This window comes from Dermochelys coriacea, chromosome 12 (assembly GCF_009764565.3).
Source record: "Dermochelys coriacea isolate rDerCor1 chromosome 12, rDerCor1.pri.v4, whole genome shotgun sequence".
NCBI classification, from domain to species: Eukaryota; Metazoa; Chordata; order Testudines; family Dermochelyidae; genus Dermochelys; species Dermochelys coriacea.
In genome coordinates this window covers 3,703,327-3,730,940 of record NC_050079.1, presented here as the reverse complement: position 1 = coordinate 3,730,940, position 27,614 = coordinate 3,703,327, and the positions used below count along the sequence as shown (strand labels likewise).

The following is a 27,614-nucleotide window of genomic DNA, read 5'->3' as shown; positions in this document are numbered from 1 at the left end:
CTCTGCCATTAAATGTATTACAATTTTCTATGAATAAAAAGTGTAGCCTTTCTCATCTGTTTAGGTGAAGGGCATGGTAGGGACAAATGTAGTATTTGAGAGTCCTTCTCAAAGGCTAACAAATTTATTAGAGCATAAGCTTTCGTGAGCTACAGCTCACTTCATCGGATGCATTTGGTGGAAAAAACAGAGGAGAGATTTATATACACACACACAGAGAACATGAAACAATGGGTTTATCATACACACTGTAAGGAGAGTGATCACTTAAGATAAGCCATCACCCACATGGTATTTCTCCCCCCCACCCCACCCCCCACTGTTCCTCTGATATTCTTGTTAACTGCTGGAATTAACCTACCTGCTTGTCACCATGGAAGGTTTTCCTCCTTTCCCCCCCCTGCTGTGGGTGATGGCTTATCTTAAGTGATCACTCTCCTTACAGTGTGTATGATAAACCCATTGTTTCATGTTCTCTGTGTGTGTGTATATAAATCTCTCCTCTGTTTTTTCCACCAAATGCATCCGATGAAGTGAGCTGTAGCTCACGAAAGCTTATGCTCTAATAAATTTGTTAGTCTCTAAGGTGCCACAAGTACTCCTTTTCTTTTTGCGAATACAGACTAACACGGCTGCTACTCTGAAACTTCTCAAAGGGTATGTCTCCACTGCAATCAGAGGTGGGAGGGCAGCAGATAGAGCATTGATCTAATTAGTGGAAGAACAGCAGGAGTAAAGCCACAACAAGCTGGGCAGCAGTATGGGCTGTACAACCCCGCCCGGGACCCTGGCTACGTATGTGAGTAGCTAGCCCCCAAGAGGAGGCAATGTAAGCCTCAACAGCTCCATAGTTAGCCCTCCATTCCAGCTGACTCCTCCAGAAAGTGGCACAAATTTCCACGAAGGAAGCCTTCTGCTTTGGCATGAATATGTTCGACCCATCAGTCTTAAGGCAGCCAATCTGGCTGCAGCGCGCCAGTTATTCTGGATCTTCCCAACCCATCCCCTCACTTTGGAAACCTGTTGTACCACTTCTCTGCCGCCTGAAACTTCATAACCACTAATCAGTGGGTTCTAGAGACTATGGGACTGGGATACACCATCCAATTCCAGTTCTTGCCCCACCCCCAGCATCCTCCCCTTTCCCTATTCAGGGACCTACTCACAAAATTGTACTGCGTCAGGAGCAGCAGTTTCTTCTAGCTCTTGGAGGGGGGGCCCTTTATACCATAAGGAAGTCAGTTCTACTCCTGATATTTTCACCCCAAATGAGAGGGGGTTCCTAGACTTAAGGAAATTGAACATCTTCACCAATAAGCAAAAATTCAGGATGGTGTCCCCTGCCTCCGTTTCCCCATCCTTAAATCCCAACGATTGGTACATTGACCAACAGGATTCCTATTTTGATGCGGTTATCCACCCAAGCCACAGAAAGTACTTAAGGTTTTTAGTGGGACCACCATTACCTCTCATCAGTCCCAAGAAGTCTTACAAAGTGCATGGTAGAGGTAGCAGCACATCTCAGATGACTCAGATATTCCCATCTCTGGACGTTTGGTTGATTTGTGGTCGCATCAAGTGACAAACAGCGTCCATCAGAGCCAGTACCTGTTTGCACAGGTGGGTCTGAAAATAAACAAGGACAAACTGACACTATTCCCTGTACGAAGAATCGAGTTCATTGGGGCCATTCTCGATTCTACAACTGCAGCCCCTGGATGACCTTGTAAACTGGAGTAATAGTAATAGGATGAAATTTAATAATGAGAAGTGTAAGGTTATGCATTTAGGGATTAATAACAAGAATTTTAGTTATAAGCTGGGGACACATCAATTAGAAGTAACAGAGGAGAAGAAGGACTTGGAGTATTGGTTGATCATAGGATGACTATGAGCTGCCAATGTGATATGGCCGTGAAAAAAGCTAATGCGGTCTTGGGATGCATCAGGCGAGGTATTTCCAGTAGGGATAAGGAGGTTTTAGTACCGTTATACAAGGCACTGGTGAGACCTCACCTGGAATACTGTGTGCAGTTTTGGTCTCCCATGTTTAAGAAGGATGAATTCAAACTGGAACAGGTACAGAGAAGGGCTACTAGGATGATCCGAGGAATGGAAAACTTGTCTTATGAAAGGAGACTCAAGGAGCTTGGCTTGTTTAGCCTAACTAAAAGAAGGTTGAGGGGAGATATGATTGCTCTCTCTATATATATCAGAGGGATAAATACAGGAGAGGGAGAGGAATTATTTAAGCTCAGTACCAATGTGGACACAAGAACAAATGGATATAAACTGGCCACCAGGAAGTTTAGATTTGAAATTAGATGAAGGTTTCTAACCATCAGAGGAGTGAAGTTTTGGAATAGCCTTCCAAGGAAAGCAGTGGGGGCAAAAGATCTATCTGGCTTTAAGATTAAACTTGATAAGTTTATGGAGGAGATGGTATGATGGGATAACGTGATTTTGGTAATTAATTGATATTTAAATATTCATGGTAAATAGGTCTAATGGCCTGTGATGGGATATTAGATGGGTGGGATCTAAGTTACCCAGGAAAGAATTTTCTGCAGTATCTGGCTGGTGAATCTTGCCCATATGCTCAGGGTTTAGCTGATCGCCATATTTGGGTTTGGGAAGGAATTTTCCTCCAGGGCAGATTGGAGAGGCCCTGGAGGTTTTTCGCCTTCCTCTGTAGAATGGGGCATGGGTCACTTGCTGGAGGATTCTCTGCTCTTTGAAGTCTTTAAACCACGATTTGAGGACTTCAATAGCTCAGACATAGGTGAGGTTTTTCGCAGGAGTGGGTGGGTGAGATTCTGTGGCCTGCGCTGTGCAGGAGGTCAGACTAGATGATCAGAATGGTCCCTTCTGACCTTAGTATCTATGTATCTATGAAAGATTCCAGTCCCTACTAAACCTGTGCACCAATCTGTAAGTTCAACGAGAACCACAGGGAGCTCTTGTCTGAGGTTGCTGCTACCCAAGGCATCCGGCATGTATGTGACTCAGTGTGTCACGTCACCTGAAATTCATGCAAAACTGGATGAGGTCTGCGTATCAGCCGAACAAGCATTTTCTGGACATGCTGATCTCCTTACCTGCTCAAATCGTATCATTGTTACGTCAGTGGAGGAGTCTAGAAAACATCTGCACAGTGAGGTATGTGGTTCCCCTTCTCTTCCATCAAAGATGTGAGTGCTGGACACATCCACTCTGCGCTTGGAAGCTCATCTAGATAGCATACAGACTCAGGGTCTCTTAGTCCAGCCAAGAATCAGCTCTCCAAAAAAACATTTTGGAGCTGAGGGCCGTTCTTTATGCCTGTGAAGTTTCCTACCATCTATCAAAGGCCTTCCCAGCCCAAGTAATGACAGATCATACAAATGCTATGTTTTACCTTAATCAGCCCATTATCCTCTGGCACTTCTGCATCTGGAACGACATCGCCCTCAGGGCATCTCATCTTCTCAGAGTGCAGAGTGTTCTAGCAGGTCACCTGTGCAGAAGTCCATCCAAGCCCACGAACAGAGTCTGATGTACAAAATAGTTAAGATGATTTTCAATAAAGGGGACATCCTGCTTTTGAACTATACCCTACCAGGGAGAATAGAAAATGTCATCACTTCTGTGCCGGGGCTGTCACAGCCCAGGGTTGATAACAGATGTGTTTGTGCTTCCTTGGGGCTCGGATCTTAGGCATTCATACCCTCCATCCCCAGGATTCCCAAAGTCATCAGATAATTGAAACAAGATCAGGCCAGAATGATTCCAATAGCTCTGGCATGACTGAGGAAATTTTGTTTTTCAGATCTTCAGACTCTTCCAATACAGCCTCCCATAAGCCTGCCACTTCTCCCAGACTGAATCACCTGAGAAAGTCCTCACCAGCTCCTCACTCACATCACTGTGTGGATTTTGACTGGCTAACATCCTCAGAGGTTCTTCCTACATGGTGTCCAGAACACCTTGTTTAACAGCAGGAAAAGCTCAACCAGAGCAAGTCACCTAGCTAGGTGGGGTGGGAGTGCAGGGAGGATTTTTGATTTGGGCTAGCCATCATCCAAGGAAGATATTGTGGAATACCTACTAGACTTAAAACAATCAGGTCTCTCTATGAGTTCAATAAAAGTCCACTTTGCAGCCAGTTCTCCAGTCACCTTCTGTTCTATAGGCATTCTATTTTTTCTCATCTTCCGGTGGGAAGGCTTCTAAAATGCCTAAAGGGATTAACCTCCATTAAGGGAACTAGTGCCTTCCCCTGACCTTAATTTAGTATTGGCAAGACTTATGTGCCTGCCATTTGAGCCACTGGCTTTCATGTTCTTTCTTCCATTTGTCAGCTAAGACAGTCTTTCTAATGGCAATAACATCATCAAGGCGAGTAGGAGAGCTTCAAGTTTTAATGGCAAGGCCCTTATATGCTCTATTTTGTAAGGGCCAGGTCTCATTAAGGCTTCACCCATTGTTTTCATTGAAAGCGGTCTCAGAATTTCACCTGAATGAGGTCATATATTTGCCAATATCCTTTCTGAAACTGCATGCTCATGGGGACGAGGAGAGGTTATGTTTGCTGGATGTCCCCAGGGCAATCTCATTTTACAAAGACAGGATGACACAATTTAGATCCTCAACAAGGCTCTTTGTAGCTTACTCAGAGAGAATGAGAGGCCAGGTAGTATCAGCACAAAGAATTTCCAACTGGATATCTTCAGGCATCAGGACATGTTATGACTTGGCAAAGGGGACAACATCATTCTTCCAGGGATCAAGTACCTCAGTGGCTTTTCTCAGCAATGTTCCAGTCCTAAACACTTGGCAAGTAGAAGACTGGTCTTTGGTACAAATGTTCACTCATAATGTTCTCAGTGAAGCATCTAGAGCTGATGCAGACTTTGGAAAGGTAGTTCTACGCTCACTGTTTAAGTAGACTCCATTGAAGGAGCACTGCTTGGAAATCACTAATAGTGGAATATATATGTGCACGATTATTTGAAAAAGAATAAATAGTTATTTACCGGTACAGTGATTGTGGTTCATCGAGATGCGTTGTGAACATCTATACTCCATGGCTCACCCTCCATCCAGCCTATTAATATCACAATTTCAGTGGCAAAGGAACCTCACGCCCTCAGTTGTAAGCACGAGGGCACTCAGGAAGGATGCATGCACCATCCCAACAAGTACTGCTGGCCCAAAAGTCTCCTGGTCAAGTGCATTGGGCATGCACACACCGACAGTGGAATATAGATGTGCACAACACATCTTGAAGAACAGCAGTTGCCATACAGGTAAAAGTAACCACATCTTCTTCTAACTGGTCTTTCCTGTGTTGCTGTGCATTACCCTGGCGGTGTTGCGACATCATTGTGTGGAAGGAGACGGCTGAGCTGTTCTATGGCACTGCTGCTTGTGTTGTTTTAATTACACATTTTCATTCCCACGGGAAAGAGGAACTTCTTGCCTCAGACTGTGCACACCAAGATCTCCCAAGGGGATTCCAAACACACCGGCTGCCCATGTCCCTGCAGTGTGACTGGTAACGCACAGCCCATGCATGACCATGGCTAACACATCCTCCTTTGAAGTGCAGTCATTCCTGCACAGAGAGGGAGCAGCAGATGCAACCAGATGGTTTTTCAGCATGGTCAGTCACACAGTTGTCTCTCTGTGCCTCAGCACGTGGCCCTCGAGCAAATTCATGTGGGCAGAGATCAAAGCCAGCTGTGATGGGGGAGGTGGATAGGAGGAGGGTGGGGAATGAGGAGATGGCAGATGGAAATAGGAACTCAGCTGGAGCAGGCTTTTAGCTTGACTTGAGCCTGAGCCACAGAGGGTGGCTCCGGATCCAGATTGCCCCAAGCTAAGGAGCATTCAGATCCAAGGACTTGATTCAGGCCCATCCACCTCTACATCCTCGACCTTTAAATAAACCTGACCCATTGGCATAGGACAATGACTTTGACTCCCTCAGGGAACAGATGGCCAGGATCCCCTGGGGGACTAACATGAAAGGGAAGGGAGTCCAGGAGAGCTGGCTGTATTTCAAGGAATCCCTGTTGAGGTTACAGGGACAAACCATCCCGATGAGTCGAAAGAATAGTAAATATGGCAGGCGACCAGCTTGGCTTAATGGTGAAATCCTAGCGGATCTTAAACATAAAAAAGAAGCTTACAAGAAGTGGAAGGTTGGACATATGACCAGGGAAGAGTATAAAAATATTGCTCGGGCATGTAGGAAAGATATCAGGAGGGCCAAATCGCACCTGGAGCTGCAGCTAGCAAGAGATGTCAAGAGTAACAAGAAGGGTTTCTTCAGGTATGTTGGCAACAAGAAGAAAGCCAAGGAAAGTGTGGGCCCCTTACTGAATGAGGGAGGCAAGCTAGTGACAGAGGATGTGGAAAAAGCTAATGTACTCAATGCTTTTTTTGCCTCTGTTTTCACTAACAAGGTCAGCTCCCAGACTGCTGTGCTGGGCATCACAAAATGGGGAAGAGATGGCCAGCCCTCTGTAGAGATAGAGGTGGTTAGGGACTATTTAGAAAAGCTGGACGTGCACAAGTCCATGGGGCCGGACGAATTGCATCCGAGAGTGCTGAGGGAATTGGCGGCTGTGATTGCAGAGCCGTTGGCCATTATCTTTGAAAACTCGTGGCGAACGGGGGAAGTCCCGGATGACTGGAAAAAGGCTAATGTAGTGCCCATCTTTAAAAAAGGGAAGAAGGAGGATCCTGGGAACTACAGGCCGGTCAGCCTCACCTCAGTCCCTGGAAAAATCATGGAGCAGGTCCTCAAAGAATCAATCCTGAAGCACTTAGAGGAGAGGAAAGTGATCAGGAACAGTCAGCATGGATTCACCAAGGGAAGGTCATGCCTGACTAATCTAATCGCCTTTTATGATGAGATTACTGGTTCTGTGGATGAAGGGAAAGCAGTGGATGTATTGTTTCTTGACTTTAGCAAAGCTTTTGACACGGTCTCCCACAGCATTCTTGTCAGCAAGTTAAGGAAGTATGGGCTGGATGAATGCACTATAAGGTGGGTAGAAAGCTGGCTAGATTGTCGGGCTCAACGGGTAGTGATCAATGGCTCCATGTCTAGTTGGCAGCCGGTGTCAAGTGGAGTGCCCCAGGGGTCGGTCCTGGGGCCCGTTTTGTTCAATATCTTCATAAATGATCTGGAGGATGGTGTGGATTGCACTCTCAGCAAATTTGCGGATGATACTAAACTGGGAGGAGTGGTAGATACGCTGGAGGGGAGGGATAGGATACAGAAGGACCTAGACAAATTGGAAGATTGGGCCAAAAGAAATCTAATGAGGTTCAATAAGGATAAGTGCAGGGTCCTGCACTTAGGATGGAAGAATCCAATGCACCGCTACAGACTAGGGACCGAATGGCTCGGCAGCAGTTCTGCGGAAAAGGACCTAGGGGTGACAGTGGACGAGAAGCTGGATATGAGTCAGCAGTGTGCCCTTGTTGCCAAGAAGGCCAATGGCATTTTGGGATGTATAAGTAGGGGCATAGCGAGCAGATCGAGGGACGTGATCGTTCCCCTCTATTCGACACTGGTGAGGCCTCATCTGGAGTACTGTGTCCAGTTTTGGGCCCCACACTACAAGAAGGATGTGGATAAATTGGAAAGAGTACAGCGAAGGGCAACAAAAATGATTAGGGGTCTAGAGCACATGACTTATGAGGAGAGGCTGAGGGAGCTGGGATTGTTTAGTCTGCAGAAGAGAAGAATGAGGGGGGATTTGATAGCTGCTTTCAACTACCTGAAAGGGGGTTTCAAAGAGGATGGCTCTAGACTGTTCTCAATGGTAGCAGATGACAGAACGAGGAGTAATGGTCTCAAGTTGCAATGGGGGAGGTTTAGATTGGATATTAGGAAAAACTTTTTCACTAAGAGGGTGGTGAAACACTGGAATGCGTTACCTAGGGAGGTGGTAGAATCTCCTTCCTTAGAGGTTTTTAAGGTCAGGCTTGACAAAGCCCTGGCTAGGATGATTTAACTGGGACTTGGTCCTGCTTTGAGCAGGGGGTTGGACTAGATGACCTTCTGGGGTCCCTTCCAACCCTGATATTCTATGATTCTATGATTCTATGACAAGCCAATGCAACCAAAGTGCAGGGAATCAAGAAGCCAGTCTTGGAGATAACGGGAAGGAGAATGTGATTGAGGGGAAGCGTACTGACTCAAAGAGAAGGTCTGGGGACTTGTTCACTCCTGTTCTGCAGTGCAAAACTACAAACCTAGAGGGGTAGAGCCAACACCTCCTGAATTTGTGGGATGGCCCTGAATCCCATGTGGGACTATGGAGTCTACTGCTGTCTGAGAGCCCTGAGGTGAGCAGGAAGGCAAAGAGAGACTGCGGAGACCTGGGAAAGGGATTGGGGTGGTGTGTGGGGGAGTGGGGGGGAGGACTAAAGAGATGACTTTGGGAATCAGAGACTGCAGGGCAGGGGTAAAATCCTAAAGCTGGTTATGTGGTCAGAATGAGTCCTGCTTGGCTTTATCTGTGGGGAACCTGTCCCCAAGGTACCAAGCACCCACACACAGGAGAAATTATATAGCAACCGATGTCTGTAATCTTTGCAGTTGTTGATCATCTCTGGTGCACCTGCTCCTGCTAAATCACCAGCATCACCTGTTCTTTAGTTGTCACAGGAAAGCTTTTCTTGTTATCGGTTGACATGGAGATGGTCAAGTGCCTCCACCGCAGCTACAGTGAAGCTTGGTGTGTATGCAAGAGAGAGCGATCACCCGAAGGGCAAGGAGATACCCTTGTCCCGCCTAAATGCATCCCAGCCATTCAGCCATCCTGACTTGCTCCCCCTTATTAACATGTCCCCTGCTTGGCTCTTGGTAAGAATGTTGTTAAGCAATAAGCCCCTCCTCTTGTTTCCAATTGGTTAGTCTTGATGTACATTGTCATAAATGTAATCCTTTTTTTTTTTTTTTTTTTTTAAATTCTGGTGGCTAGAGGCTGCTAGCAAAGGTCCTGGGCATTCACTCCATAGGGATTTCATACTGTCATAGCTCCCCTTTGCCTTCTGCAGGTGCCCCAGGGGGGTTCTTCCTGCTCCAAGCACTTGTTTCCTGTAAGCTTCATTCCACATATAAGCAGGGACTGGTCTGTGCTTAAAGGTGAACGGATACAAGGCTCTGAGACCTGGAGCGTGGGCTCCACCATGCAGCATTTACCTTTTAATGTCACAGCCTCCCGCTGAGTCTTTATCTTCAGGTCACCATGACTGGCTTGCTACCCTTAGTTAGGGACCCCTGTAAATCTGCAGTGCCATTAAAAGAACAACAGCAGCGAAAAAATCCAGCCAAACAAATCATAACACCCCCTCTCCCCTTGTCTGCCTTCAAATAGCTCCATAGTCCTCAGAGTTGGAGCAAACCTATGAAATCACTGATTTCATCCTTGCTAGTACAGGATACAGTCCCCCCCACCCCCGTCAAAGATAAGGCCTGTATTCACTGTATTAGGCAATCAGCTCTGTCCATTGTGTGTCTGAGTAAGAATCAGCCTAGGAGAAAAGAACATTTCAAATCACTTGTTTTGTTGCTGTTTGTGACAGAGGGCTGGAAACTAGCAGCAGAACCGGCTCTGATCACTTTGGCGCCAATCAGTTTCCCTGGGGAGAAGGCTGATTGGGAGGGCTGATGAACCAATTAGCAATAGCTGAGGGGTATAAAAGAAGACACCGGAAGGTAACAAGGAGGGAGGATCTGGTCTAACTGAGTCTAGTTTGTGTGGGAAAGGTGAGCATTGTTCTTCACTGGCCTTGTGAGAAAGGGCAAGAGACACTGTAAATACCTTGCTGCATGAGACTGTATTGGTGTGGGGAATATAAAGGGGATGAAAAGTGTGCCCTGTGGCACTTTAAAGAACAGAATAACTTTCAGATCCCTATCTGATGTTTTTTTTTCCTCTCCTGCTGGTAACAGCTCACCTTACCTGATCACTCTCGTTACAGTGTGTATGGTAACACCCATTGTTTCATGTACCCTGTATATATAAATCTCCCCACTGTATTTTCCACTGAATGCATCCGATGAAGTGAGCTGTAGCTCACGAAAGCTTATGCTCTAATAAATTTGTTAGTCTCTAAGGTGCCACAAGCCATCCTTTTCTTTTTGAGGTGAGTGAGTTATTTGTAATGCGGTAGTTCATAGAACTGATAGATACAATCAGGTCTTACAACACTCGTGTAGGGTTGACTGCTGTCTCAAAAGGAAACCATGGGCAGAGGATGACCCTGCTTCATCTGAAGTCAAGGTATATCTGCCACTGATTACAGATGCTCAAGAGCACCGAGACAACCAACTCCCATTGAACTCAATGGGTGTTATGCCCCTAAATAACTTGGCTGATCTGGTTGTGAGTCCACAGTGATTGGACCTTATGAGAGTGGCTGCACCTCAGAGTGTGTTAAATTTGAGGGACCTACAGCCACCCCTCAAATCTGTTCACTTTGTGTCGTTACCTGTTAAAACTGTTTCTCTTAGAATTGGCCCCTCCCAAATGAAAGTATTCTCTTGCCAGTGGGTGATGTGATGGACCTGCGGACTCTTCTCTGGGCCATGAGGATGACTCCCCTAAGGGTTCTTTTCCTTCCTGTCATGAACTTTTAGAAGGAAGCTAATGACCTTAGCTCAGCTTGGGAGCCTTGAGTCTGACCAACAGTGGACTGGGGCTCTGGTGACTTAGAACTGTAAGGTTTTTGAAGCCCAGTGGCTCTTGGGTGATATTGCAATTTAGGTTTTTTTCTCCCTTTATCCTTTGTAAGATGACCTGCAGGAGACACTAACTATGTTTGTACCTTTTGTTGCTTCTTAATCATGGCTAAAGAGAGCCTGAAACACTTATATTTAGTTTATCTTGCCTGTCTGGGAAGACTCTATGGGCTACTAGGAAGCTGGTAGCATCTATATTGTCAGAGGAACCACATGTGTTGGGAAGGGGACAGATTATTTTTCAGCCTGTTTAAATATTTTCTTGCTATGTGTAAACACCTGACAAATATGACCTTGCTCCTGGGTGTCTGCAGGCTGGAGGCAGCTGACTCAAAAACCACTGTATCTGCTGTCCCCTACAGAGGGGGATAATGACAAACACTGGTTTAATGTGAGTTACGTTGACTTGATTGGGGGGGTTTCTCTTGATTGTTAAAGACAACAAGTGCGAGCCTTCTGTTCTCTAACTGAAGTGGTGGAGATACTGAAAGTTTAACAGAAAGCTTTTCTCCCAAATGCTGCTTGGATAACTGTGGGGTTGGACTGGACTGTGTTTTAGGTTCTTGTATTGTTATCACCATGGTATCAAAGCGTATTCAGTGACGTGATTAGCATCTGTGGCATGTGGTTCTGGGCACTCTTTGAACAGCTCCCCTTCTATCTGGAAGCAAAAGACTCCAAATCCCAGAAGGGCTGTGGGGTAAGATGTTTCCTGCAACAGACCATGGCCTGTTTAATTACTAGTTTCAGATTTGGAAACTGATACAGGCCAGGCCAAGGGAGAATGGGGAATTGAGGCAGGAGAGCCTGGCAGATCTCGTACGTGTGGTAAGGGGAGGCCTTGGACATTTGAGGAAAGGACCTTTGGCTCCCATGCTAGCACCCCAACTTGGTAGGGTGAGCATGAATGGGAGCCATAGCAAACTTAGAGATGGAGGACCATGAGGATGGCAGAATGAGCCGGGCTCATGACTAGAGAGCTATGGCCAATGTGGGGGGAGGGGTAGAATGTCTCACTGAGGATCTGCGATCTTCCCCATTTCTAAAGCTGATGAGTTATGAGAGGCATACTTGAGGGTCATCAAAGATGGGGAGGAAGAAGGGAGAGCTGGAGTAGCTTAAGGCTGCAAAAGGGGGATGCCCGCTGGCGTGGGAGAGACCTGGGGTGGGGAAACATCCTGGATCCTTTGTAAAATAAACCCTTTACTTGTGCCTGTGGTCCCAGGCTCCGGAAGTGCTCTACATACACTAATTGAGCATCCCAAACCTCTGGAGGTAGGAAGTTATCTCCATTCTGCAGTTGGGAGGAAAGTATGGCACAGAGAAGTTCCACGATATGTCCAAGGTGTCACTGCTAGTTAGTGTGGATCAGAACCCAGGAGTGCTGACTCCCAGTCTCCATGCCACCCTGGAGAGAAAACACGGCTTTTTTTTGGTTGGCTACAGCTGCTCTGTGGGGAAATGAAGAACACTGCATGGGGCTTTGATCTGGGATCAGGGCAGCTCATGAGCTCCAGCTGAGCAACACCCAGTCAGAGTCAGTATTTGAACTATAGGAAACGGATCGAAAAGAATCGATGCCTCCGGTTCCCCGTGTGGCTGGGGCTGGTCTAGATGGCTCCTTGCAGGTGGGCGCTAGGCTCGACTGCTCCCACCTGGGCTCACTAGCCATCTCTGGTTGTACCTGATCTCAGTAGCTCATCATATTGGAATTGCAAAAGGTTCAGAAAAGAGCGACAAAAATGATGAGGAGTATGGAACAGCTTCCATATGAGGAGAGATTAATAAGGCTGGGACTTTTAAGCTTGGAAAAGAGACGACGAGCGGGGGGAGATCTGCTAGAGGTCTATAAAATCATGACTGGTGTGGAGACAGTGAATAAGGAAGTGTTGTTTCCTCCGTCTCATCACACAAGAACTAGGGGTCACCCAATGATATTAACAGGCAGCAGGCTTAAAACAAACAAAAGGAAGTATTTCTTCACACAATACACAGTCAACCAGGGGATGTTGTAAAGGCCAAAAATATAAGTGGATTAAAAAAAGAATGAGGTAAATTCATGGAGGATAGGTCCATCAATGGCTGTTAGCCAAGATGGTCAGGGATGCAACTCCATGCTCTGGGTGTCCCTAGCCTGTGATTGCCAGATGCTGGGAATGGGCAACACAGGATGGGTCACTTGATGATTACCTGTTCTCTCTGAAGCACCTGGAATTGGCCACTGTCGGAAGACAGGATGCTGGGCTGGATGGACCTTTGGTATGACCCTGTAGAGCCGTTCTTATGTTCTTATCATTGGTCTGGATGGCCCAATCCTGATCTCACTGGTTCCTGGTGCCCACTGCTGGGATCAACAGTGCCATGTTGGTTGTTGCTAGGATTGCTGACCCCTTCCTAATTGTTTCTTGTCTCAGTGGCTTCATGTTGGTCATAACCCTCATCCTGGCTGTTGCGGGTCTTGGTAGCTCTGTGCTGGCTATCCATGGGTTTGCCATCTGCCTCCCAGTCACTGCTGGCATTGGTAGCCCCTGACTATTGTTGGGGTGGTTACCCTGTTTCTCTTGGTTCCCCTGCCTTTGCCCTTTACCAGTTATAACCCTGTTTCAGTTAACTCTGTCTTTCCCCTGTTAAAGTGTTGGATACATTTCTTTTTTAAAAAACGTGATTAGTCCTTGATTGGTTTTAACTTGTAATGTCCCTGTATAGTGGCTGTATATTTATTCACCTGGCCAAGGCCCCAGGCCTCACTGACAAATGCATGACTGGAAAGGAGTCTGGCTTACCTGTGTATTAGCATTGTTACAATAGATATTGGTTATAAGAATGTGTTTAGAGTTGATGGAACGCTTGTAGGATGCTGCATGTATTAACCTCACTTCAGGGGCATGCACAGGAGTTTAAATTAGACTGATTTTGGAGGTGTATGTTAAACACACGTTATACACATTAAACCATATCAACAAAAGCAAATGCATCATATGCATAGAAATAAACTGCAGTACACTCACCATTTCAACCAAAATCCATGCGCTTGGAGCCATCTGAATAAATGTATCCCCAAGTACTTGGCCATGGCGGGGTCACAGAGCTCCTCTGGCCCCAGGGCTGCAGTGGAGAAAGTGAGCGAGCTCTGTAACTATTAAAATGTTTGCTAAGACTTTAAACCCCCCACCACTGGGAGAAGCTTTCCAAGTGTGAAATGCTAGTTCACCAGAAGAGATGTTGTTTCCTCCTCAACAAAAGAAAGTCTACAGACATTAAAGACTTTTTGTGGATTGCTTCTCCCACACCCCTGAAGAGGGTATGTGCACTAGCCCTCATTACATCACAGCTTGAATGCTGAGGGAAGGAAATAAAAATGCCTGTTAAGGAGAAATTGTTCTCCTTATGCTGCTTGCAATCTGAGGGGCAAAGATTTCTGAGTATAAGCAAGGGATCCCCAGCTGCTCTGCATGGGTTAACCCCAAAGGACACATAAAGCTTGAATATTATAGCAGCTACTATTATCTTTTGAAACATAAGACTGTGTCTCGTGTGTGTATGTTTACCTGATTTAGCCTTGTAGATAAGTTTCTTTTCTTAGTTAATAACCCTTTAGTTAGTTCATTATAGTATTGGCTACTAGCATTGTCTTTGAGACAGCTAAGGTGCAATTGACCTGGGGTGAGTGACTGGTCCTTTGGGACTGGGAGTAACCTGAATATTGTTGTGATTTTTGTTGTTGTTGTAAGGGACTAGCTATCACAGAGGCAGGCTTGCCTGGGTAGCAAGATAGGTCGCAAGGGGACTGTCTGTGATCCCCTATTAAGACTGTTATAGTGCCTGAGACGTTCACGCATGTTACTTGGTTGGTGAAATCTAATTACAGAACATGCACCCAGTTTAGGGTTCATGCTGTGTTTCTTGATCGTCTGCCCTGAGGTTGGCACCCAGGGCCGTGAGCCACTCCAGACAGCGTGACAGATACTGCTATGTTAGTCGGTGTTTAGTAGCGAGCTGGGACCGGATATCATCCTGCTGAGCACAAAGTCCAGGTCCTGAGGTGGGACCCAGAGTCGCATCGGAGGGAAGAGCGAGTGGACAGTACTGTGCTTTGGGTCCTCCAGGAGGCATGGCTCAATGCTGTCTCAGGAGACGGGGTGCAACCTGAAATTGCTTTGGTCTCTTTGCTGCATGAGATGGCAGCAGAACTCGGGGAGGGGGAATCTACAGAAGCTGTACCACTGAAAGAGAATCCGGTCGGAGACCTGTCTGTGTTGCCCCATGGGGCTGGTGGGAGGCTCAGTTACTTATTGCCTATAAGAGCTAGGGATCGTGGTAGTTGTGCTACTTTTGCAGGAATGAGGAACTCTCCCAACGGCTCACAACCTGCTGCAGCAAAATCGGGTGGTTACCTTTTTTGCTGGGTAGCCAGTCAAGGCAGAGACCTCGTGAGATTGCGCTGCTGGGGGAGAGCCAGAAAGCAATCCCATGTCAGTACTGAGGATGGGGGGCAATACGGACCTAACCCTGAGAGGGGCTGAGTCCCCCCACCCCGCCCTCATCGTCCCAGGGAAGTGCAAGGGTACAAGGCAGACTTGGCTCAATCCTGATCTGACTAATCAGCCTGCATTTGAAAGCAGCTTGTGGTTGGCAGGGAGGAGAGCAGCTGAAAGGTGTCAGCCTGTCTGCCCATAGGCACTAGCTGGTCTACTCAGAGGGTCGGATGCTCAGCTGGTATAAATTTGCATACCTCTATTAAAGTCAAAGGTGCTACCCTGACTCTCACCAGTTGTGGATCTGGTCCAGAAGTACCAGCCTCTCTGCCAGGGGATCTAACCTGTCTGCCTTGAGCCACCTGCCACACAGGAAGTGCCTGCTTCTCTTCTCTGCAGGACCACTCAGAGGGGCTAGCCTTCCTCTCCAGCCATGCCAGCGGGTGTGCTTAAATGGTCAACACAACTCTGGACAACAGCTGCTCATCCCTGCCTGGGTCCCTGGGGAGCAAATCTCTCTGGAATCGTTCTCTCGGGGATGTAGGAGGGCACAAAAAGAGAAAGCACTTTGATCACAGGAACCGTATTTTGGGAGCACTCTGGGACTAGCTAACAGGTATATGGGTTGGGGAGGACCCAATTCTCAGTCTCCCAGGTCCAGGGGAATTCTGGGGAGAGGATTTCTCCTTAAATCTCAAAATCTGGCTTGTCAGATTTTACTTATAGAGCCTGGACACTAACCCAGGGCTGATGTGTATCAGTGTGTGCAACCGTTAACTGAATGGTAAGTTCTTGGGGCAGGGACCATCCTTGTGTTGTGTGTGTACAGTGCCTAGCACAATGGGGTACTGATCGGCACCTCTAGAGGCTACTGCAGTACAAGTAATGAATAACAGTGTCTGTGTTGGGTGTTGCTTTTCTCTGCTGGGGTGACTGCCTCCTGTTGGAAGATAACTGGGCTGCACTGAAAGATGAGGTTTCCTGGGAAATACTGTGCCCTTAGGGCATTGTATGCTTTCTTATTAAAGACATGGAGAATGGTTGGTCATAGTGAGCCCCAGCCATGTATCTGAGGGCAGGATCTGGCTCTGAGGCGCCATCACTCGCTCTGAGTGGCGGCACTGAAAAGCTCAAGCAGAGGCTGGAGAACCAGTTATCGCTCCTGGTAAGCTCCAGAAGCTGCCCTCTATCCAACTGTGAAGGGCTAGGTGTCGCTCCTTAAGGAACTGGCCAGGAAGGGTCCCTGAACTCTGAGAGCCCCCGTGCTATGCCCAGGTCCAATGTGCTAGCCAGACAATGGAGCTGCAGCTCCTCCGCACCTTTGCAAATCAAGCTATTTAGGAGCCTAAATATGGGTTTCGCTTCCTAGCTTTAGATAAACCAGTTAAAATGTTGGTTTGAACCTCTCTGTGCCTCAGTTTCCCTATTAGGAAAGAATTTTTACTAGCTCCAAGAGCCTTAATTCATCTCCGTAAAGAGTTTCGAGAGCCTTGGATGAAAGGTGCTATAGAACGTCCCCATCTAAGTAAAATAAAATAGGCTTAATCCCCTGAGATGGGATATTAGATGGATGGGATCTGAGTTACCCAGGAAAGAATTTTCTATAGTATCTGGCTGGTGAATCTTGCCCATATGCTTAGGGTTTAGCTGATCGCCATATTTGGGGTCGGGAAGGAATTTTCCTCCAGGGCAGATTGGAGAGGCCCTGGAGGTTTTTTGCCTTCCTCTGTAGCATGGTGCATGGGTCACTTGAGGGAGGATTCTCTGCTTCTTGAAGTCTTTAAACCACAATTTGAGGACTGCAATAGCTCAGACATAGGTGCGGTTTTTCATAGGAGTGTGTGGGTGAGATTCTGTGGCCTGTGCTGTACAGGAGGTCGGACTAGATGATCAGAATGGTCCCTTCTGACCTTAGTATCTATGAATCTATAAGTAGGTTTCAGAGTAGCAGCCCTGCTAGTCTGTATTTGAAAAAAGAAAAGGAGGACTTGTGGCACCTTAGAGACTAACAAATTTATTTGAGCATAAGCTTTCGTGAGCTATGGCTCACTTCATCGGATGCATTCCATCTAAGTAATGGTTCAGCTCTTGGGGGCTATGTGTTTTGTGGTAGGGGCTGTACAGAAGGGCCTAACCTGGCAGGCTTCTAGAGGCAACTGCACTATAAATGTTAAACAATGTTCGTCTTCCACGCACTTATGGTGCTCGCCTGTGTGCTAGAGCTGTAACCATGTCTACACGGCAGCGGCGCTGGAGTGCCATAGTGTAGATGCTTCCTACATTGACAGAGAAGGGATTTTTCATCGATGTAGTTAATCTAGGTCAGAATTCTTCCATTGACCTAGCTATGTCTACACTGGTGGCTAGGCCAACTAAATTACGTTGCACCAGGGACAACATTTTCCACAGCCCTGAGTCATGTAGCTAGGTTGACCTAGGCTTAGCTACGCCTAAGCTTAAGTTGTGTGCTCAAAGCGGAGATTCGGCCTCTTTGTTACATACAAGGAATATAGCGTATCCTCCTCACACTTACAGCACCAGCTCTTTGAGCACACTCTGGGGACACGAGTTCATGCTAGCAAGCGCAAAGTGGACTGCGTCTAAAGAGACAACAGCTGACTAGCTGCTTTCCTAAAAGCTGTAACCACACATGTAGCTACCACATTCACACGCTGTTTGTAAGCCTTTCTGCTGAAAACCTTCTCACCAACCTGACTGCTCAGAGCCACGTATTAACACTCACAGCCACAGCAGTGGAAACGCCATTATAGACCCGGTGCTGATGGCCACTCATGGTTTTGCGGGTGTCTCACACTCCTGCTCAGAACATTCACGGGAAACTCTTCAGACAGACTTGTGAAGGCCCAGCCTCCAGCAACATGAGAATCGGGTGATTTATTTGCACAGCAAAGTTGTTTGTTTTGATGGAGTCAGGCCTTTAGCTTCCTGTTGCCCATCATAGAACCATGGGGAATTTTTGTGCGGTGATTTACTGGCCTTTATCGTAGTGATCAGATCCTATCTCTGGAAGAACGAGCCAATGCAATGATGGAGGCACATGGCAGCCTGAAAGATGATAATGGGATGCAGATCAGAGCTAGGGAGCCCCTTCTATTGTTAACTTCCCCTCTGCATTTGGCTAACAGTGACTCAGAAACAGGATAGCAGAGTGCATCATGTACTCTTGTAGCAGATCAGGACTGGTCGCAGAGCTTGCTTATACACGCCAGATATGTTCATCATAAGATCCTTTAATGCTCTGCCAGGTATGGCTGAGGTGTGTTTAAGGTATTTTACACAATGCCATCTACGGGCTAAACAGTACAATGCAGTTTAGTATTCCATTACAGCGTGTGTACGCCAGCCTGCCTAGGGATATGCAATGATCTTTTCACAAAGCTTTACTGGAAATCACTAACAATCCAAAGACCCCGGGGATAGGCTGTCTCTGTCACAGGACTAGACCACTGGTGATAGGGTCTGCTAAACGGGAGAGATTAAAGAGGCTGGGATTTTTCAGCTTGGAAAAAGAGGAGACTAAGGGGGGATATGCTCGAGGTCTATAAAATCATGAGTGGTGTGGAGAAAGCGAATAAGGAAAAGTTATTGTTCCTATAATATAAGAACTAGGGGCCACCAAATGAAATTAGTTGGCAGCAGGTTTAAAACAAATAAAAGGAAATTCTTCTGCACACCACACACAGTCAACCTGTGGAACTCCTTGCCAGAGGAGGTTGTGAAGGCTAGGACTATAACAGAGTTTAAAAAAGAACTGGATAAATTCATGGAGGTTAAGTCCATTAATGGCTATTAGCCAGGATGGGTAAGGAATGGTGTCCCTAGTCTCTGTTTGTCAGAGGGTGGAGATGAATGGCAGGAGAGAGATCACGAGATCATTACCTGTTAAGTTCACTCCCTCCGGGCACCTGGCATTGGCCACTGCCACCAACAGGATACTGGGCTGGATGGACCTTTGGTCTGACCCAATGTGGCCATTCTTATGATTGTTGGTTTACTTAAGCATTTTTATCCCCTCCCCCATCATTCTCATTATGTTCAGAATTGCTCAGCATTCAACATGCTGAATTGCTTTGTAAAGCTGGCTACTCAGCTTCGTGCCACAATGGGCGCTGAGGTCTCGAACAGTAACTCACAGCTGTATTACAAGCTTCTTGCTAGCATGGTTTCAACTTCAGAGCCGGTCCATGCTGGGATAAATGGGATCATTTTAACTAACATGTTTTTTAAAACACTGGTATAGAGCAACTTTATAGTTTTAGTACATGGTAGCTGGCAGGGGTGCTGGAACAATTTGTATAGTGGGGGTGCTAAAAGCCATTGTACCAAACTGTAAACACTTTATATAATGGAAATCACTTCAAGCCAGGGGGTGTGGCAGCACCTCCCTGCCTCCCCCGTGCTCCCCAGTTCCAGCATCTATGGTAGCTGGTCCTCTTAACTTCATGCTGAGCACATAACATGGGAGGCAGTGTGGGCTAGTGAGTAGAGCACTAGACTGGGACTCGGCAGACCTGGGTTGCATTCCCACTTCTGCCAGTGGGCTGCTAGGTAACCTTGGACAAGTCACTTCACCTCTCTGTGCCTCCATTTTCGCCATCTGTAAAATGGGCATAATGATACTGACAAAACAATTTTCCTGTTCTGGGAAAACTTTTGAAACTTTAAAAAACTTTTCCTTTCCCAAATCGATATGAAAAGTCCATCTCAAATGTTAGCAAACTGGCATTCTCTGCCCGCTCTCCGCCCCAAAAATCAACTGAGGTAAATCAAAACATCTTGTTTGGATTTTTGATGTTTATTTGAACACTTTACTATAATTAGTTTACATTGCTCAATGGAAAGTCATTTTGAATGGGGAAAAAACAGAATTTTTCATTTTGGAAATGTCAGAGCGGGATGTTTTGAGGATTTTTAAACTTTTTTTCCCCCATTTTTCTTTTGAAATAAGACATTAGTTAAAACTAGCCCTTGACCATTTTGACTTCAACAAATTAGCATTTTCCAATGCCTTTTTTTTTTTTTAAATTCCCTATCTGCTCCAGTACTGACTTCCTTTTGTAAAGCGTTTTGAGATTTACTGATAAGTTGTATAAGAGCTCAGTGGTGGTGGTATTATTAAAATACCTCTCGCCCTGTGCACACTTGGATTGCCACGATGGCAAAGGGCTGCTAAAGCCTTGTCTACACGAGGGCTCCTGCAGGGAGCCTACTGCCGGTGCGGCTGCACCAGAAGCATCTTTCTAAACTCCCCTAACATAGGCATGGCCAAGAGACCGGGTACGTGCAGAGACCGGAACCAGATTATAGCCCCGGGCCGCCCCTGCGATAAGGGTAACATGGTTCTTCCTGCAGCTGTCTGAGAATTACAAATCAAGAGGGCATTTAACACAGCCACTGCAGTGAATTTAGTGCTGGTAAGAACAGAAGCATCCCTCCCTTTCCCCAAGCTGCTCCAGCAGTGCGCCTCCTTCCCTGCCCAGGGGGACAGTGTGCAGGGCAGTTCAGCATCTATGACCTCCCTGCTGAGCTGCCAGCAACGGGGCCTATCAGTGGCAACAGCGATGGTTGACACAGGCCCATAAGGCAGGGGAGTGAGAGTCCCGCATCGTCTGCCCACTCAGTGAGGGGAGGGAGAGGGCGAGCAAGATCTCGCTTTGGAGAGGCTTGTTGGCCTTTTGTGTGAGAGGATGTGAGGTCTGCACGCCTCCCCCAGTGTTGCAGTATGAGTGGCGCATGTGACTGAACCCACAAACTCAAAACAAAACTTGTAGCTGAAGGTAGCTTTTTCTGATCTGGTGTGGAAACCAGAGTTCTGTGTCGTTTGCAGCCAAACCTGTGAATTCCTGCCTGGAAGATGCACCCAGATCCAAGCACATACCCCGGCCCACCTTGGCATCCAGGTCTGAGCTTTGACTTGGGTCTAACCCTAGTTTTTTATCCCAGGATCTGAAGAATTCTCTCTAGGTCTGTTTATTAACTTACTACCCCTTTATGGAGCGGTTTAATTTGTTCCTCTCCATGGAAACAAATTCTAGCTTCCCAAGAGCAAACAAGCCCTCTTTTGATAGGGATAACAGACAGCAAATAGGGTGGTTTTCTCTGGGTTATTGGGCGGGGTTGGAAGAACAGAACGTCGCCCTGCTTTAAAGAGACAAGGGGGAAAGAAGGAACTAGTAGAGAGTCCTGTTCACCCCCATTCATACTCATGCTAGGAATGGGTCCTGAGCAGCAGATGGATGAAGGGGCCTAGTGCCAGGAGGTGGGATGAGGAGGAATGGAACTTTTTCCCATCCCTTACCAGAGCACCACTCCTCTGGAAAGCATAAACAAAACATGGCAAGGACTGTTCTCAGCTATCAAAATTTCCAGGACCACTTAGTTCAGGACCTCAGAACTATGAGCAAACCCGTATGGGGTGTGTGTGTGTGTGTGTGTGTGTGTGTGCGCGCACGCCCACGGATCTGTGACTGATCACCTTGTCCTTAAACTCATTCTAAAGTTCATCCGCTGCCCACTTGTTCGACACTGACAGGCATCACACGCACACTGCAACCTCTGAGTGCTGCGTGTCTCCGCCAGCACCAATCCACTCCCTTCATGTCTCAAACCCGTGCCTTGAAGCTCCCCATGCATTTCTCGGTGGCACGGCTGTAATCCTCTACCCAACCCATGTACGTGAGGTGAGGGGAAGCGGAACTCACGAATTTCTGCAGCAAAAACTCGGGCCTCTCCTGTTCCAGCTAAAGGGCAGTCACATTCGTGGCATGAGGGCTTTCATCTCTTCTTTCAGGCCCCCGCCATCTCTCTCGTCTGTGCTCAGAAGCATGGAATCATAGAATTGAAGGCCAGAAGATCATGTAGTCTGACCTTCTGCGTGCCACAGGCGAACAACACCAGCACCTGCATGCTGTACCTAACAACTGAAATGAGACCAATTACAGCCCACAGGAAGCGATATTATGTGCCACAGGCAGAAAACAGGAGGGACTGAAGTGCACCAGCACCTCTGGCCTCCTGCAATGGCAGGGAAATGATTTAACAGATGGACCCAGAAAATCTTGGCTAGTGATCCTCACCCACGTGCTACAGCGGCAGGTGACCCCGCCCCCCCCAGTCACTGCCAGTCGAGCCTGGGGGGAAATTCCTTCCTGAGGCCATATATGGCAGTGATCAGTTAGACCTTGAGCTTGTGATCAAGAACCAGCCAGCCAAACACCCGAGAGAGAGGACACTCGGTGCCACCTCAGAGCCCCCCCCCCCGCCCTCCCTCCCAGTGTATTTATACAGAGCAATGATGTCCCCTCTCAGCCTTCCTCTAGCTAGGCTGATCAACCCAAGCTCTTCCAGTCTCCTCCCATACGACAGGCCCTGCATTCCCCTGATCATCCTTGTAGCTCTTCTCTGCTCCTGTTCCAGTTTAAAATATTTTTTTCTTGAGCAGGGGTGACCAGAATTGCACGCACTATTCCGGATGAGGTCTTACCAGTGCCTTTTACAAGGGCATTAATGCTTCCCTATCTCTCCTGGAAATACCTCGCCTCACACATCCTAGGATCACAGCTGCCTTTTTCACAGCTGCATCATGTTGGTGGCTTATAATCACCCTCTGATCGACCCGCACAACCAGGTCTCTCTCCTCCTCTGTCGGCTCATCTGATGAGCCCCCAGCTTGCAGCAGAAACTTTTAGTAGGCCTTAAGTGTGTGACCTTGCACTTTGTACACTTGAATTTCATCCCATTTCTGTCACTTCAAGGTCATCCAGATCTTCCTGTACAATGTTCTGATTCTCCTCTGTGTTGATTCAGACTTGTACTGCTCCGCCCTGCAGGCTGACTTGCCAGCCATTGTGCAGGGATCTAGCCGGGTGACTTCCACTGTCACAACCTCAGCAGAGTGCTTCCAAAATTCAGCACTGAGTCCTTGGCTTGGTAGCGCTGGACTTTCTGCCTCATGCCTCCTTCTGCCTGGTCTAAGTTTGGTTTAATTTCATCAGTAAATAAAGGACAGACATTTTAGCTGTCAGAGTAGATGAGCCCAGTTCCGTTTGGTGTGACTTTTTATTTGTATTGCGGTAACCTAGGAGCCCCGGTCACAACACAATTGTGCTAGAGGCTGCATTAACAAAGCACGAAACCCCCCCAAACAACTTACAATCCAAGGCAGATTTTTACCTATTGTACTAAACGCCGTTCACAGCTGGTGTCACAGCACCCCTCTAATTCCCTCGAATGCCTCTTTCCATTTGAGCCAGTCCATTTCCCCCCAAATTTACCCCTTGTACACCCTGAAACTGCTCTGCTGGTGTTGCGTTGTCTGAGACAGCAGAATAATTTCACTGCAAAGGTAGGACTTTCAGGCCGGGATTGTGAGGCTCTGGCTCAGGGGCTAACAGCACTGAAAACAAAATACGGCTTGTGACTCCTGGGTGGTGACTTGCTGGCCTTGGGCAAAACCTGCTGGATGCTTGTTGTGGACATTGGAAAATGGTTCTACTACAAGGTTTTGGGGGGAGTACTGCACTGGTGGGTATGAATATACTGCGGTCAGAGGCAGGCTGCATATTAGACACTGAGCTACTATGTTCTTTTGCATTCCCCAGAGAAGGGGAAACTGAGGCAGGAGCACCTGTCATGTAGCCTGTTGCAAGAGGGCACCCCAGGAGGCGGCTGTCCAGATGGCTTTTAGGAGGGGCAGAGCCTCACGTGAAGTAGAGGTCTTTTCACAGGAAACAGGAGAAGGCTGAGAGCGCTTCAGGGAGGCTGGAGGAGGAAGTAGCAGTGGCGGTCTGAGATGATCACTGCTGGATGTGAAGTTTGTGGTGTGAATGGAAAGGAAAGGATGGAGTTTGGAGATGATGATGATTACCAGCAGGATGTAGGGACAGTATCCAGTTGGGAGAGGAGGAGAGAGTGCACCAAAGTCGCAAACCTTGGAGGGTGCAAGGCAGGGAGGACAATGGCATTGTTGACAGAAATGGAAAGGAAGGGAAGTGGGAGGGTTTGGAGCAAACTAATTCAGCTGTTGGCGCTTTGAGCTAGTATGGGTAGAGGGACTTCCAGGGCGGGGGAGATGTCCTACACATAGCTAGGGCCTTAGTCCTTCATGCAGTCCAGCATCTGCTAAATTCAGCTACCATATCTAGAGCCCCACAGTCAGCTTCCCAGGCTGAACACACTCTGTGAAAGTGCATTTCTCCTTATTTGTTTTAAACAGACCTGCCGTTGGCTTCACTAAGCCATCCTGTGATCTCTGCTCATGGAAACCACACTCGTGATGCATCCTCCAAGCTGCTGGCTTCAACACCGACACCAAACTTATTTCGCTTCTCAAACCAGACCTAGCCAACCACTAACCTTGTGTGCTGTCAAGTTGTAGTGTTCTGCGTTCACCTGTGCTTGGCATCTGCCAAACCACATACATGAGAAGTGGGGAAATGGAGTCCTGCTTCAGCAACATAAAACACAAAAATCCTTGTGATCCTTACCCCTGATGTCAAACTGAAATTGTTGAGTGCCAGGCAGATCTTTCTGAACACAAAGGTGGTTGTAGCAAAGTGGTTTTAATTACCTCAGCCCCATGCAATCAACTCTGGTTAGTTGGGTGGCCTAAAGAACTGTTGCTTGGGAGTTTCCACGGCTTCTGATGGAGTTGTCACATTGTTCTAGCAACAGACCAGGATCACTTTGAGATAGCAGGCAATGCCTCTATGTGGACTATTGGATGTTTAGTTTGATTGGATGTTTTGCATGGGACAAGGGTGCCATCCCTTCAGGACACTCCATTTCTGGGGAGTGCCTTTGGTGCCTTTAATCAGTCACCTTGTCAAAGGGCATCCTCCTTCACCATCAGCACCATCCCCCACCATGGGTGACACCAACATATGCTGGCACCCAGAGATTTAGCCGCATATTCTTGGCTTCTTTTCTGACTCTGAAAGATCTGATGAAGAGAGGACTCCAGGTAACATCTCCATCCCCATTACTCTTTCCTGAGCAAACTCTAAGACATGAACCACATATTCTTGCTACTCCAGTCCCATGTCCTCTGGTGTGTTAACTTCTCCCCTAACTTTTTCCTCTCACCTCTCTTCTATATTTCTCTTGCCACCTTCTCTTTAGTAAGAATTGGGCTCCTTTAGCCAGGACAAATGTACCCCTGGAACACTTTATATTGACGAGTTTGGCAAACTACAAAGAATGCATGAGCAGGCTTATTCCAGAAAGGGCTTTCCAGAAGAAGACTGGAGTAATCTAGTGAGCTGTTTTTCACAGCCAGGGCAGCAAAGCTGGGGTCCAGGAGTGACTGATGGGGTCACGTGCTAATGGTTGCAGTCTTCCAGGAGCTGAGGGTGTGTCTACCCAGCAAAGAAAAGCCCACGGCTGCCCTGTGCCAACTGACTCAGACCTGCAGGCCTCGGGCTGCGGGGTTGTTTCATTGCAGTGCAGGCTTGGGCTGGTGCCTAGGCTCTAGGACACTGCAGGTGGGAGGGCTTTGGCTTCAGCTATACAGTCCCAGATGGAGCTGTGGCATGAGGGTGTCCTCCACTGGCTGCTGCCCCTAGAGCCCCATCTCATGAGGGTGGGTACGGGAGCATAGAGGGGAACCTGCAAGCCAATGCTCAGCTTTAAGCTGGGGTGGGTCTGCTGACAGGCTTGATGGTGATGGGAGATTTGATGATGTAGACAGCAGCTGTTTCATTGCCTCCCCACCTACAGATCCTGATCATCATGGTGAACCCATGGGGAAAGAGAAGCATGCCACAGAGCTGGCCCTCCCCATTCCGTGGATCAACACCCCCAGACCGAGGGACTGGTGCTCCATTCTCTTACACCAGTGTAACTCTATAATGTTACAGAGAGGGCAATTGGGCCACAGATTTTTGCTTCTCCCCCACCACACACACACCCACCAAATTATAAGGTCCCATGGGATCCTATCGCACTGGCTAGTGACTGTGGTGACTTACAGCTGGTCTTCCAGATGCTAGTGCAGCCTAGCAAGGTTCTGCTTTATTATGATTCAATTTCCCTCTTTCACAATTATGAAACCTCAGGAAATCTCTTCCCCCCCCCCCCCCGTCCCTCCATAGCCACTGTGTTTCCTTAGGCACATTATCCATCAGTATCTGTTCTATCTTGTCTTAGATTGTCAGCTCTTTAAGGCAGGGACTGCCTTTAGTTCTACATTTGTACAGCCCTTAACACCATGGGGTGGACTTCAAGAGGCTACTGAAATACTGATACATGGAATTGGTTGAACTGATGTTTGGCAACCACTAATGGCTTTGGGAACACACAGAAGCCTGATGCTTCCTCTGCTGCTCTGAGCACGGCCCTGTTTTGCAGTAACATTAGCAGGTGTGAGACAGAGGGAACTTTTCTGTTTGTCAGCATGCTTGTGCGGATGAGGTGTCTCTTGAGGTGTGTGACAAAGGCCACAATTCAGAACTTATGAGTAAGGGCTGGGATCTCCACGTCTGCCTCCAGAGGAGCAGAGTAGGATGAAGGGCCGCGCTGAAAGCTCTATAGGAAGGGAGATAACAAAGGTGTCTTTTGTCACGCTCTCCTCCTAGTTTCCTAGCAGGCAGCCGCATGGCCGTGCCTTGATGGGGAAACGGCTTCTCCCTCAGCCTTGAGGAAGCATGGGCCAGATGTAAGCTGGTGCAGCTCCATTGACTCCCATGACAGCCCTGAATTTGGCCCTTATAATGCAACTTGCTGTGTAAACTGACTTGTGGCCAGACAGCAGAACAGACAGAAGCAGCAGGTTGGTGGGGGAACGGTGCGAGCATCATGTGTGTTACCACAGGTGGGATGTGCAGGAAACCTCCCGGGCTCTAATGCGTCGTTCTGCTAGCAGAGGCAGCAGGGGCCTTTCTTGCTTTATGTCTGACCCAGCAGATTATCTCTTGTCAGATAGAAGATATTTCTGGCTTATGTCAGACAGCATTTGATCTAACAGAAGCTGCACCAGTTAGATGGTGTGGGCTGGGGATGGCAAACCACCTCATCTGCCAGAAGATCTCTGAAAATAACCTGTGTTTCTCTGCTGTTTCAGGGGAGACTTTTTTTTTTTTTTTTTTGCAAAAATTGCTGGTTTCTAACACTTTTTGTTAACTTTAATTCCCCCCCTCCCAAAAATCTATATTTAGGTCAAGGGAACATTTGATTTACATCTGGTGTAAATCAACGTAACTCCATTGTAATCAAGGTAGGTAGGCTGATTTGCACCAGCTGAGCATCTGGCCCAGGGTTCCAAGACCCTCCTGCTTGTTTTTACCTGCTACTTCACTTCTGCAGGGCCCATCCTGCCCCTTCTCCACAGCTTTGGAAGGCTCCAGATGCAGTGGAACCAATGCAATTCCACAGCA

The 27,614-nt window shown here is 47.5% G+C and overlaps 2 long non-coding RNA genes across 2 annotated transcripts; one reads left to right on the top strand and one right to left on the bottom strand.

The window, feature by feature from the left end:
- Window positions 1–661: 661 nt before the first annotated feature.
- LOC122456313 lies at window positions 662–22,168 on the bottom strand. The gene is made up of 3 exons (XR_006275165.1): window positions 21,945–22,168; window positions 3,398–3,531; window positions 662–1,626 (listed from the first exon to the last, which is right to left on the bottom strand). It is a non-coding gene; the product is annotated as an uncharacterized LOC122456313 (long non-coding RNA).
- On the top strand, window positions 8,441–27,614 carry LOC122456314. Its single transcript, XR_006275166.1, has 3 exons — window positions 8,441–9,772; window positions 23,970–24,118; window positions 24,458–27,614. It is a non-coding gene; the product is annotated as an uncharacterized LOC122456314 (long non-coding RNA).